Below are 14,873 nucleotides of genomic sequence, written 5' to 3'. Positions count from 1 at the left end.
TTTCTAAATAAGGTCTCTAACAAGGAGGTACTGTTTCTAAATATAATTTCTTTAGCAAGTATTGACAGGTATAGAATAGCAGCAGTGCTCAAGATGGAAAAAAACTACTTACATTTGTCTTATCAATAGTACAAGTTACTCTTACTAATTATAATGCCTATGGGCTCAGTAGCAGAAATTTACGGAGATATCTGCTGGGCAGAACAGTTACAAAACTAACTTTACTTTAATCAAAAGTTTTTTTTTTTTTTCCTAATCCTATAGACCCTAGCAACCTGGAGTTTTTTGTTCTGTTTCGTTTTGCAATTTTTTTTCCTTCCAAAAGAAGCTCCGCCAGTAAAGTCGAGGTAATACTTTCCACAGTTCAAAGGTTAAGGCGCATTCGGCTCTACATAGAGCTCTAGCTCCTCATCAGCACCGCTCCCTTTTTTTTTTTCTTTTCCAATTATCTTGACCTGAGAGAGGTTAATGCTCCCTTACAATGCAAATCCACGAGAGAAGCGATTTTAGGTGCCGAGAAATGAAACTGGGATGGGAGGAAAACACCGACAGCGATCAAGAACCATTTCGCCGTAGAAATCAGCCTCTCCAGAACGCAAGAAACTGAGGTTTTGTCCAAAGAACCTGCCGCCCGGAAGCCACAACTTCCAGCAATTGGCAAAGAAAAGTAAGAGCTCAGCGCCCAGGGAGCCTGCGCCGGTGTGGAGACTGAGAGCTGCAAAGACACTCACTGGCCCCGACGGCCCGCAGGCGGTGGCTGCGGCGTCGGTGGGGCCGATTCCGGCTCGGGCAAGCTCGGGGTCTGGGGGTGCGCGGAAGGCGCGGAGCGGCGCGGGCACGGCGCCCGCGTCCGCACCCCTCCCCACTACCGCGAGCAGTGGGCGGAGAGACGAGAGCAAAGGAAAAGCAGGACAATGCTGGGCCGGGCTGGCGACTCCGCGCGCTCAGCGGGTCCCCAGCGTCCTCCTCGCCTGGGGCCGCCAGCTGCCGCGCTAAGTTTGCTCCTCAGCCCTGCCTTCCTAGCCGGGGCAGTAAAGCAGTGACCGCCGACCTCCCTCCGCCTCGCCACCACCGCCACCGCCTTCCTCCCCGCGGGGCGGCTCCCGCGAGTCCACGAGGACGCGGCGCGCGCGAGCGGAATGGGGCGCGCGAGGGAGAGGGGGCGCGCAAGGAAGCAGCGCGCGCGCGGGGGAGCCGGGCGCGCGGGGGAGCCGGGCGCGCGGCGCTCCCCGAGGACCCGCTGCCGCTCCAGCGGGTTTTCGGTTGAGGCGGGGGCTGCGCCGCGGCTAAGTGTCCGTTATGAGTCTTGGCCCGGGCGGCGCAGCTTGCCAGCCATCCTGGCCCGCCCCCACCTCGACTCCCATCAGAAAGGCAGCGAGCGAGGGCCGGCGACCTCGTCTCCCGCCAGGGCTGTGGCCGCCAGTCGGCGGGCATCCCGGCGCCTGCCCCTGGGGCTGGAAGAGAAAGTGAAATGATAGCCTTTCCCCAGGCAACACCTACCCGTCCCCAGTCCAAGTGCAGCTGCCTCACTCCTCAGGCGCCGCCGGTCCCCGCCCTCGGGCCCCAGGCTCCGTTCTCTTGACAATGGCGCGTCCCCTTTAAGGAATAATCCGATCGGAACCGATCTGTGGTTAAACCTCCCTCCGACTCTGATTTTTACCGGATTTCTCTCTCTCTCCCCCCAGAGCCCGACGGGCGCCCGGCGGTGCTGCGAGCTCTTCCCACCTCTTCCCCGCCCCGCCCACTCCCTAGCCTTCCTGATTGGCGAGAAACACTACTACAGGAACAGCAGTTCTCGCATCCCACTCGCCAGTCCAGCCGCCGCTCAGAGTTACCCCCCACCTTCACCCCGCCCCCTTTCCTGGGTTGGTCCTACCTCTAATCATTCTCCGTCTTCTACTCTATCGTTGCTTTGGAGAACTGGCAGTCAAGGCTCACCCTCCCGCCTCCGGAAAGCGAACTTTATTTTTATTGGTAAAAGGACATCTTCCTGTGCACCTGATTGGGCAAGGAAGGAGTTAGTCTGCACGCCCCTTACCCATTATCGCTCTCTCTCTTTACGGGTTTCAGAAACAGCCGCAAAGTCCTCCCCCCCTACTTTGCCTTGTTCTAAGCGCCTTTCCCTTTAAATATTGGTAGGGGTGGTAGACAAACTCACAGCCTGTATTGGAGAAAGACGGAAAGGGAGAAGAGAAAATTTCAAAATCTTCTCCAGATGAGTAATATATCGGGAACTGGAGCTGGGATACTGCGGAATCTCATCCTTCGGTCTACTGAATGGAGTGGTTAGAATGAGTTAGAATACCTGAAATTCTAGTACTAACTTCTGAGATGTACTCAACAAATTTTCACTCACCGTCCACTCTACTTCTACTGACGATCCCACTGGCATTTCGCTACTCCAGAGAGCTTTAATAAAAGTATCTGCAAACCTAGAGGTGTCTTTGTTTGTCCCGCATTCATTTAAAAAAAAACCCTTTAAATCGCTTCCATTAAAAGTTCTGTTTAGTTCACGTCCTCTGTTGTTATCTCGGGGTTTGTCACGAGAGCTAAGTTACTCTTCTGAAAAGATTGAATAGATGCCCACCCACCATGCCAGCCTGCAAAGTTGAAGAAATCCATCCCCCTTGCTAGAACTGTGCCAGGGGGGAGCCCAGGTTGAGCCCAAGCGGGCACCAGAAGGCTATTTCTTGAGAGAATGGGGCAGTCTGGCACCGGAAGCTTAACCCTGCCGCGAAACCTCACGCATGAAAAGAGGAGGAATTCTGCTGCAGCCTGGTGTGGTCTGCGTTAGGAGTTCCCCAGTTTCCCATGGGAACTGCAAGAACCGAAAGTGTCGTACCTACTAAAATTGGGTACTCAAGTGCTTTGGTACCCATCTGTGAATGTTAGGGGTAAATGGTTAAATGTTCTGCCCCTCTTTGCCAATGAACTTCGAGAGACTTTGGACCTCAGGATGTTTAGTGCATTTGCAGTGAGAGCCCAGTGGAAACCAATGATGTCAAGATAGTGGCAGCGCTCAGCAGTACCCTGGAAGGGATTTATACCAGAAAAGGGGGAATAAACATCGGTAGTCGATAGGACTTTTCCGTGAGTTCAGGGGGAAAATCTCCTGGGGATACCTATAAATATGGAAGAGTGAGAAAAGGGAAACGTTGTAGGTGGTTTAGGTGTTCCTAGTAGGAGATAAGGAAATATCTGGATTATATTTATATGGCCTTCATGGTATTTTTTAAAAATCAAGATCTAGGCAATGTTTTCAAGTTCTTTGTAAATCACTTGCTTTATAAGGCCAAGATTATTTTGTTACACTAGCACATTGGGCTCATAACTCCAGAAGGCTGTCTACAGTAACCTCTAGATTCTCTTTGTCACACCTAACCAACCACGTTGAGATCATTACCTTACAAATATAATTTATATTATTTTTTTCTCTATTTCATACTTGCCCACAATAGGATTACTTATTACTTTTTAGCCCATACACCCAGACTCCTGGTACTAATACTGCTATTGGTATTTCACATTGAGGAAGAATTTAGGAAATCTGCAAGCATAGATATGCAGGTCATTCTTAAGAATGTTCAGTATTATTGAACACAGCTGCAGTTCTAACCCTGGAGAAATTGACAATTTGCACTTTTCCCTTCAGAGGGACTTTATGTCTCCTACCTTTGTTTTCCATCTCTAAGCCAGATCCCCATTCTTTAAAAAGAAATATTCCCCCAATGTGCCAGTATGACTAAAGCTTTTCAACATCCTTGTATATAGATCTTTGTTAAACTCTTTTAAGGGTGAAATTTCACACATTATGATCACTTATTCTCCCTTTGTTTATATATAAAGGTAAGCCATATCAAAGAACTACCAGGTAAGCCATATCAAAGAACTACCAGTTAAGCCAGTAATTCAGTTTTCCTCAGAAAAAAATGTTACCATGTATATTGCAAATTCTTTTCAGTTCACCATAGGTTTATATAGTAACTATTATGTGTTGAGTAAACAATAGGGGGTAAATTGATGAATATGACTCTCCAAATTCTACCCATAACTGGCACAATTTTACCCCTCACTCAGCATGTAGGTGGATACCATCTATTAATCAGTGATTTTCCATAGTAAAATTAAGAAAAAATCCAGCCAGTAAAAGCTGTCAACCAAAATCTTTCCCCAGACCTTTATAAGCATTAACAAGAATGAGACAAATTAAGACAAAATACATTCATAGTAATTTGTTTTATAAAGAAAACTTCAAAAAATATTTCCTGGGTCTCTAAAGAGGAGGAAGTCCTACACCTTCTATATTTCAATGTGTTCCTTTATAAAATGAGAACTGATGTTCATTGAGAAGATCACTGAAAGATCTTCAGTTATCAGTAAAAGGTTCAATTATGTTCAGTATATTCTACTTAGGCAGAAAAAAAAAAGATAATAATATATTTTTTAAAAGATTTCCAATTCTCTCCTACTTAAAACCCTTTGAAGATTCTCCAAGCACATATTGAATATAGTCCAAGCATCTAAGCAAAACATACAAATCACTTTATAATCTGACTCCAGGCTACCTCTCAGATTTATTCTCTGGCCACTCCTTCATTTGACACTTGAAATGGCTGCTCTTTAGATATCAATGATTCTGTTCTTTCAAGCCTCAGTGCTTTGGGGCATGTGGGTCCCTTTTTGTAGAATAGCTTTCCCCTCCATGCTCACCTGGAGGATGCTTCCATCTGTCCATCCAAACCCAAAAGAAGCTTTACCTTTTTTGTGAAGCTTTCTCTGATTGCACCCCCTTCCCTAATTTAATTATTTTTCTACCATATATATATATATATATATATATATATATATATATATATATATATATAATTCTGATTAGAATGATGCCTGACATAACTGAAGGCTTTCAATAAATGCATGTCAAATTGACTGAGCAAGGATGAGACAAAAAGGTTAACCTACAATGTGAAAATCTAATTAACCAGAACACTATTCTAGGAATATTCTAATTACTTAATATTTTACTGTAAATCTATCTCATCAATTAGTCTAGATTACTGGTTCCCAGGCTTTTTTATTTCATGGACCAGTAAAATTTGCAAGGAATTTTTGGGAACTGATATAGGTTTAACAACTTTTTTATTTTGCGAAGCAAAGGTATAAAAATAAATATAAATAAATCGCTATCTATTCTCCCCATTATTTCATAAAATAAGAATATTTTAAAACCCAAAATTGGGAAGGTTGTTTCATAAAACAAGAATATCTGAAAACCAAAAATTGTTTGGGAGGGTTATAACTTCAGAATGAAAGTCCTCTGAATAAATTTTTTTTTTTTTTATAAATTTATTTATTTATTTTAGCTGTGTTGGGTCTTCATTTCTGTGCGAGGGCTTTCTCTAGTTGCGGCAAGTGGGGGTCACTCTTCATCGCGGTGCGCGGGCCTCTCTTGTTGCGGAGCACAGGCTCCAGACGCGCAGGCTCAGTAGTTGTGGCTCACGGGCCCAGTTGCTCCCCGGCATGTGGGATCTTCCCAGACCAGGGCTCGAACCCGTGTCCCCTGCATTGGCAGGCAGATTCTCAACCACTGCGCCACCAGGGAAGCCCCTCTGAATAAATTTGACATTATAAAGAACTTGTACAGGGGACTTCCCTGGTGGCGCAGTGGATAAGACTCTACACTCCCAATGCAGAGGGCCCAGGTTCGATCCCTGGTCAGGGAACTAGATCCCACATGCATGTCGCAACTAACAGTTCCCATGCCCCAACTAAGGAGCCCAAGTGCCGCAACTAAGACCCGATGAAACCAAATAAATAAATAAATAAATAAAAAGAACTTGTACAAACATCCAGTTGGGTCCAGAATACTCACTGCATTTCACAGTACTTGATCTGATGCTCTTTTTCATCTATTTTAAAAGATGGCTTAGAAATGAAAATATTCCTAAGATTTTTTTCCCTCCATAATGTTTATGGACGGGAGGAGAAACTATTTGACTTTTTGTTAATTTCCACTCTACCCATGAGTAAATGTTAGAGCATCATCACTAATTGACTTGCTAGCTTCCTGCCAGGATATTTGGAGAGAAACTCCCATTGTTACTGGAGGCCCTTGCAAAATGCTTCCTGAATTCCCTTTTGCATCTACCATATCTTACAGAGTTTCCCTCCTTTCCTTTTGGGAAACTTACAACTCTTTAAGAACCATTGTTTAGTCCTTAGAAAGTTCCCCCTTGTTTGTCAATGAGTCAAACAATAAAAATTCAAGTGCTCTTTTAAAAATTTTTTTACCCATATAACATATTTTCTGAGCTTCCAAAAATTTAGGTTAAGTGCCCAATAACCATCAATGAATATCATAGTATCTATCCTGCGTCACAGTTATTGTAATGCTAATATGAGCCTACTATAGCACATGGAGAAATGTTTGTGTTAGAGTAATTCAAATATATATATTTAAATTTATTTATTTATTTATATATAAAAGTGCTTTTTTAAATCATGCAACCCAATCAGATATAAATTCTTTATGATGGGATGGCTCATAATGGCTAAGCAACTTGTAGAAGAAATCTGATGCCACGGTAAAGGTCTAGAAATACCACCTTCTAAACTGGGTCAAATAATTGATTTGTTGTTTCACGGAATATATGATAATGTATATTAGATCATCTTCCATTAATAAAATATTATATTTATTTTGCATTCAAATTCTATACCTATTTTAGATCATTTAGGAGCTTCATAATTGTGATACTTTTATCAATAAGATCTTAACTTTATCTAAAATATTTTACTGCTGGTATGTTAGTATTCTGTCATTTTTCTTTCCTTTTATCATTACAAGGGGACTTCCTTTCTAAATAGATCCATTGTATGAAAATATGAATTTAAAGACGAGATAAATCAAGGATTAAATACTGACTTTATAAGTGAATTACTCTGAGAGAATTTTTAGAATATTATCCAAATGAGATATATTTCCGATCACAAAAAACTTCTCAGAAGTAAAAGGCATGATATAAAGAAAGACACCTAGGGAATTCCCTGGCGGTCCAGTGGTTAGGACTCCTTGCTTTCACTGCCAGGGCCCAGGTTCCATCCCTGGTCAGGGAACTAAGATCCCAAAAGCTGCCTGGTGCGACAAAAAAAAAACACCTATATTCACTACAATCCTCTTTGTCTACTCTGTCACTAAAAATATCTTTAAATTCAGCAGCCAAGAGCATAAACAGTGGTTACTTTTCAGATTAGATTTTTTAATTAAATTATTTAAAGGAATGAACAGTTCATCTGTCCCTCTTGGGACAGTTATCCAGTACTATGGTGAAATCACTTTGAAACTATCTTAAAACCTTGTTAGATTTTAATGTGTATTTTAAAGTGTTGCTCTGGTAAGTATGAATTTGTAACTGGAAAGGGATATAGTCCATTTATAAGAAAACAGAAAACATTTTTTAATCCATTCCCAGTTTATGAGTTGAAGGAAAGTTGATGGGAAAATGTAGGCACTCTATTTAAATTCATTGTTACCACCTATCAACTCATTATCTCATTTGGGAAAGGAATTCGTGAATTATCTGAAAAACTGGGAAATCTGATTGGGGGGGGAAAATAGTTACGCCATCATACCACTGGCAAAAGGAGTTTACCATATGACTGACCGCCTTTGGGGGCTTCTGTCTGTTGATAGAAAAGCAGAAAAACAAAGGACAAAGGAAAGTCTCCTTAATTAATCCTTCCAACTAAGCAAAATAAATAGATCACTTGTTTCAGCAACAGAAGCAAACTGTTAACAATTGAGAAAAGCCACCTGCAGGTGCTTTTGAACACAAAGTGCCCCAGAGCCCAGAATTACTATTGTTTAAAAGGGTCAGCTAAGTTTTTCTGTAAAGGACCAGATAATAAATATTTTTGGCTTTGTGGCCCTATGGGCTCTGTCACAACTACTCAACTCTTGCTGTAGCACAAAAGTGGCCGTAGAGAATACATAAACGAGTATGCAGAGCTATGTTTCAATAAAACTTTATTTATGGACACTGAAATGGAATTTTATTTAATTTTCATGTGTCAAGATATATCATTCTTCTTTTTATTTTGTCCTAATCATTTAAAAGTATAAAAACCATTCTTGGCTTGCAAGCCATGTAAAAAGAGGTAGAGGGGGACTTCCCTGGTGGCACAGTGGTTAGGAATCCGCCTGCCAATGCAGGGAACACAGGTTCGAGCCCTGGTCCGGGAAGATCCCACATTCCGCGGAGCAACTAAGCCCATGTGCCACAACTACTGAGCGCATGTGCCACAACTACTGAGCGCATGTGCCACAACTGAAGCCCAAGTGCCTAGAGCCTGTGCTCCGCAACAAGAGAAGCCACCGCAATGAGACGCCCGCACACAGCAACGAACAGTAGCCCCTGCTCACTGCAACTACAGAAAGCCCGTGCGCAGCAACGAAGACCTAACGCAGCCAAAAATAAATAAATAAATTTATTTTTTTAAAAAAAAAAAAGAGGTAGTGGGCCAGATCTGCTTATGGGCAATAGTGCTGATTGCTGGTCTAATATAACCTTAATTCGTAAAAAAATATATTTTTTGGTTGAGTACCTAGTATGTGTTCAGTACTATGCTGGACCTAGGGACTATAATGGCTAACAAGATGGACATTGTCCCTGTCCTCATGGAGCTTATGATATAATAACCATACAAATATATAGTTAGAAACTGTAATTAGCGGTTATGAAGGAAAAGTACAGGGTGCTCTAAACTGTGACCTGTAATCTAGACTGGGAGGTCAGAGAAGGCTTCACTTTTGACAAGGACTGGGAAATGAGTATGAACTGACATGGTGAGGTGGGAGTGGGGAGAAGGGAGATATTTCAGGCAGAAGGCACATCATGTAGGGCACCTTAATGGCACTCAAAAATCTGTGTGCCTAGAAAATACAAAGTGCAAGGAAGAGAGACAGGGTGTTAAATTGGCAAAATAGTTTTTAAAAGAAAAAGCATTCAGGGCCTAGTAGGTCTTTATTCAAAGTCCTAGAAAACCTTGAAGGCTTTATGTCAAAACCATGACATGGTCAGATTTGCATTTTTAAAAGATCACTCATTATAGTGTGGAGAATAATTAATGAGGGAAAGCCATGGTGACTACAATAGTCAAAGGCTTCTAGACCCTAGACTCTAGGCCCTAGAGTCAAACACTACTATTTTACCTAGTAAAATAGTAATAGCCAGTATGTACTTTTTTTTTTTTTGACAGTTCAGATAACATTTATTTATTTATTTATTTATTTATTTATTTATTTTCATATTGTAAGTCCATAAGCTTTATTTTTTTTAACATCTTTATTAGAGTGCAATTGCTCTACAACGGTGTGCCAGCCTCCGCTGTACAACAAAGTGAATCAGCCACACACACACACATACATCCCCATATCTCCTCCCTCCCGCGTCTCCGCCCCACTCTCCCTATCCCACCCCCCAGGTGGTCACAAAGCACCGAGCTGATCTCCCTGTGCTATGTGGCTGCTTCCCACTAGCTACAGTATGTTCTTAATACTTTAATGTACATAGGTCCCCTACATACAAACCTTCAAGTTGCAAACTTTCAAAGATGCGAACGTGCATCCACATGTCCAGTCACATAAGTTAGTTCACGTGTCTGGCGTACATTGTCACGTGCATGCATCCTCTACAATTGGTTGTGCTTTTGTGTACTTTACTGTACAGTACTGTAGAGAGTACAGTAGTACAGTATTTTTCTTTCAAGCTAGATCTGCAAGAGGATGACTTCATTGAACTCCTTGCTGTGCAACACGAGGAGCTTACTAATGAAGACTTGATGGAAGTGGAGGCCCAGAGAATGGACGAAGAGAGACAAGAGGAAGAAGTAACTGAAGCAACAAAGAGATTCACAACTCAGGAAATGGCAAGGGGATTTTCTTTATTTGAGGAGGCACTGTTAGTTTTTGAGGCACAGGACCCAAACGTAGAACGGTACAGGAAGGTTGCAGCAGCCGTTCAGAATGCAATCCAGTGCTACCGTGTCATCTATGACAAGAAAAAAAGAGCTACTCCCCAGACATCACGGGATTGTTTTTTCAAGAGGGTAGATAGAATGAATCCATCAAGGAAACAGAACCTGTGCCATCAACGTCAGGTGTGAGTGAAATTGCAGCTTGCCCTCCATCTCCTATTGCTGACGATCCTTCAGCTCTACCATCTCCCGCCTCCTCTCCCTCCTCCAGTCAATAATTCTTCTTGCCTCTTCACTCGATGCCAGTCCCTGTATGCCAAGTATTGTACTGTACTACTGTACTTTTCAAGGTACTGCAGTGTAAGATTAAAAATGTTTTCTTTATTTTTTTTTTAATTTTTTGGTCGCTCCGCCCAGCATGTGGGATCTCGTTCCTCGACCAGGGATCGGACCCGCTCCCCCTGAATTGGAAGGGTGGATTCTTAACCACTGGACTGCCAGGGAAGTCCCCCGTTTTCTTTATTTTTTGTGTTTGTTTATTTTTTATGTATTATTTGTATGAAAAATATTATAAACCTATTACAGTACAGTACTATATAGCCAGTTGTGTTAGTTGGGTACCTAGGCTAACTTTGTTGGACTTATGAACAAATTGGGCTTACAAAGGCACCCTGAGAACAGAACTCGTTTGTATGTAGGGGACTTACTGTATTAACAGATCGAATTTCATAACAACCCCATAAGTAGGCATTATTATCTTCCCTTTATGGAGGAGGAGACTTAACCATGGGCTGCCTATCAATTTCTTCCCTTGCTGCAGCCCCAGTTGAGTTTACAAATCATGGGAAGGAACTGTAGGAGAAATGTAAGAGTGAGGAGGAAAGAGGGGCAGAAAGAAACGAATAAGTGTGTTCTATGGGACCATAGCCTTGGCTCAGACCCTAGACTCTTCCCCAAGAGGTAGTATTGTGTTGTACTGGGAATGAGCCCCAAATTCAGCAAGGTGACTGCCTTGGGTATCTGTGGAAGCCCTTGTGAGAGTACTCATTGCTACAGAAATATACCCAATGCAATGTTTGGTACATACTTACACTAAAAAAAGCCCTCCCTGTTTATCTAAAATTCAAATTTAACTGGGCATCCTGTATTTTATCTCCCAAACCTATACTAAGGAAACAAATACAGTCCCTTCCATAAAACCAAGATGTCAGCTGGAGACACCTGGCTCCTAAAGACTTAGAAAATCAGCCTGAAAACCTTTTCTTCATCCAAAAGCCTTCCCAAAGACATTGTGAATTACCAGGGCAGGGGTATGGGATGGAGGATTGTGTTACCACTTTTGCCTCCAGGCTCATTCTTCCACCTGGAAGACTCATTTTTGAGCTCTTCCACTATCAAGAAAACGAACGGAGTATGGAAATATTCTGAGAGTGGTAGATTTCACAGGAGACCTGGGAGTTGATGGGAGCAGTCCCATCAGGCACAGCCTTGCAAACAGTTCAAAGTAGTATTTTATTATACTCGCTTGTTTAGACTCCTTTCAGCCACCTACCACCAGTGGTTTTTCATAGCCCTCTGCCATGATCCCTGGGTCATATTCACCCTCTTAACCAGCCGTTTTCCCTCCCCTATCTTCTCGACATTCTCTCAGTAGCCAAGAATTTCTCTCCTCCTAACGAGCAAATTCCCGAACAAAGCAGTTTTGACTCCACTCTAAAGCTTTGTCTCCAGCTGATGACCAAGACCGCAGGATCTCACTTACTGAGGCATTCTTCCAAAACAAAGACAGTTTGAAATTCTCCCTAAGAAGAATTCTCTTGCCAGCATTTAAGACAATAATCACTTTTTCTTAAGTTTTTGCAATATCATTTTTTGCCGGCATTCAGGAAAAAGAAGGATATTTCTTTTGGTTGCATCCAGTGGGGCCCACTCTTACCAATTACATCGTCATTTTCTTGGGAAAGTTCAACTGTTTTTCACTATTGTAACTTAGTACATCAAAAGTTCAGGAAAAACCTAATGGGCAGCACTTTGGATTCCATAATGGATTCCAGAAAAAAACTTTTTTTTCCCCCTCTGTTCTGCCTTTAAATCTGATTCAAAATTAAAGCTGATTGCTTTTTCCAAGGTAAAGAGAGAAGGTTTTGGTACACATACCACAATTTGCTATAGCTGGAAGCATTGCCTGATTTAAAAAAAAAAAAAAGAATGAAATATACTATCAGGTAAACTCTCAGGAAAGAGTGAGGGGAAAAGAGGAGGCAGAAAGATATGAAAAAGGTGGGTTCTGTGGAACCATAGCCTCGGTTCAGGCCCTATTCCATTATCTTTTCCAAGGTTTATCTTCTAAATTTAGCTTTACTTCCCTATTTTCCAGGTGGTTCCTAGATACTGCAAAAGCCACATAAAGATACACAGATATAGTAATCCTGCTAGCCAATTGAAATAATAATAAAAATACAAAGGTTGATGAATACATATTCCTATGAGGTCATCGATAGCAAAATGAAACAGGGAATTTGGTCAATCATACTGAAACATTTAAAAATAGCTTTGCCACAATTATCTTGATATTTAGTCATCTATTGACTAGTGTCTTTTTTTTTGTTTGAAGTATCCAAATAAAAGTATTCATGTTTTACTACTTTTCTGTAAGTATTAATTTGGCCTGAATGTTAGTGTATTAACAACTGACATAGAATATATTAATTATTAATTATATAAAGGACAAGCAGATTAGTAATCTAGTAGCCACACTGGTAATATGATAACAGAGAAGCAGAGGCTCAAATTCAAGCAGCAAAACAATATGTAATTGATTTGTCATTTTTTCAGGATGTTCACCACAACAGAAAGTGCTTATCTTCTACATATAATAAAAGTACCAACATAGCAAATATTTTTACAAATCTACTGAAAAAAAAAATCTTATTTCAGTAAATTACTCTTTTAACACAGAAAAAGTCCATAATAACCAAACAATATTCTAAATTGTCCTTCAAAGAGACATCTTACCTTTAGGGAATTATGATGTTTCACTCAATCAATGAAGCAATGTAAATCTTATCTGTGTGGGTATTTTCCCTTCAAGAAAATCCTCAACTTTCCATGGGCCAGTACTTTAGCAGGTCACGTTTTCCATAAGACGAGTTTTACAAACCATATGTAGATATCTGATGGCTGTTGTGAAATCTCACTCCACACAATTTAGTATTTTGGATCTATTTATAGAAGTCCTGTTATGTGAACATTTTCAGTCTGTACGATGTCAGCCTGGTAATTTTCATGCAAGTAAGAAAACAGTTTGTTCTGGCCTCCAAATGGTACTGACATCAAAAGTGTCCTTCACACTGGAGAAATTGTGACTGAAGAATTTTCAGCAAAAGCAGTAAACATGGTGGCAGTAGCAAGTCTGAAGTGGCAGTGCTAATGGGAGAGCTCTTCCCCCCATCAGCATAAGGGAGTCAGCAGTCATTGTCAAGTGAAGGCCAGAGAGAAAGCACCTGGCCTTCAAGTTCATTCCTTTCCTAACATGGAGATTCTGCCAACCTCAGAGAATCCAGGCTGTTGTTTCTAATGGCAATCCCATTACAGACCCCAATGTATTTTTCTAGCACCATCTCCCACTATTCTCTAATCTTTGATCAAATTGGTTTATATGCTATTCCCCAGATTCCTTCCTTGCCCTTGAGTACAACACAGAGAAAGGTCTCAGAAGAGCAGGGTCCAAGAAGGTTAACAGAGAAATCAAGAGAGGAGTATTTAATCACGAAGGCATTGAGAACAACTGAGCTAGAGAAGCCTGGCTGCAGCCCCTATGAACTGCCCTAAGAAACCTGCAAATGAATCTGAACAGGGAGAAAATGAGACAGCCAACAGAGTGGTTAGGACCTCTCAGCTTACTCAGTACCCATCAACAGACAAGTCAAGTGGGCCACAAACTATTGTCAGTGTTTGGAGACGGCATTGAAGTGTCCTTAAGGAATTTGGAGATGAGGGGAGTCTAAAGGTCCTCTTGAAATTCATTGGAAAACCAACACATCATGAATCAGAGAGGAGAAATCCAAAGTCACCATAAAGAGAATGGCTCCCAACCCTACCAGACTTGTCTGAAAAGGATAAAATATGCCATCATATCTAAAAAAAAAAAGACAAGAGTCCATCAGAATGGGGATGGTTATCCATGAAGGCAGAGAAATAGGAGAGTCACAGAAAACTGAAGCCACCTTCATCCAAGCCCTTATGGAGGGCGGATGCCATCATTGAAGGAATCAATTTGTCAATCCCAGTGGCAGGAACACTATTATTATGGGTGCTCTACGTGGTTTTTTTTTTGGCCGTGCAGTGCGGCATGCAGAACTTCCTCAACCAGGGACAGGCCCCTCCCCCCAACCATTAGAAGCACGGAGTATTAACCACTGGGACACCAGGGAAGCCTCTACATGTCTTAACCTACTGACATCTTAAAAATACGACGTAGTGCTTTACTGGTCAAGGTCCTTTTGTTGCAAATGGCAGAAACAACCCTAACTAGCTTAAGCAAGAAGAGGAGCTTTATGACAGAACACAGGGATGTCTCCATAAAAGGTAAAGCCACTGAACCTCTGAAGGACCTGGAACAGGGAGCCGGCAGGCACTGCCCCAGGCTCGCTCTCCAGTGTCTATGGCCCTAGTTTCTTCTTTTCTTGGCAGGTCTGCTTTATTTCCCTCTCCCTTTCTCTGCAGGCCAGCCTCAACTCGCTCTGGCAGCATACGGATAGGCAGCCTGCGGTCCCAAGTTTACATTACTTCACTCAAGGAAATAGACCAGGGCTTCCCTGGTGGTGCAGTGGTTGAGAATCTGCCTGCCAATGCAGGGGACACGGGTTCGAGCCCTGGTCTGGGAAGATCCCACATGCTGC

The 14,873-nt window shown here is 42.1% G+C and overlaps 1 protein-coding gene across 3 annotated transcripts in view; it reads right to left on the bottom strand.

Annotated features, from left to right (window-relative positions):
• FRYL (FRY like transcription coactivator) overlaps positions 1–14,873 on the bottom strand; it is a 302,580-nt gene that overhangs the window by 249,744 nt on the left and 37,963 nt on the right. For 2 of the 3 annotated variants that reach the window (XM_057547272.1, XM_057547271.1), the window contains exon 1: positions 1,501–1,720. The exons of the other annotated variant lie outside the window; for it this stretch is intronic. The gene's annotated coding sequence lies outside the window, so the exon portion shown is untranslated. Of the gene's footprint in view, positions 1–1,500; positions 1,721–14,873 lie in introns of those variants that run through there. 3 annotated transcript variants of the gene reach the window in all.

The sequence above is a fragment of the Balaenoptera acutorostrata genome, chromosome 5 (assembly GCF_949987535.1).
Source record: "Balaenoptera acutorostrata chromosome 5, mBalAcu1.1, whole genome shotgun sequence".
Lineage (NCBI taxonomy): Eukaryota > Metazoa > Chordata > Mammalia > Artiodactyla > Balaenopteridae > Balaenoptera > Balaenoptera acutorostrata.
The sequence above is the reverse complement of the archived record's forward strand: the minus strand, read 5'-3'. Positions and strand labels throughout refer to the sequence as shown.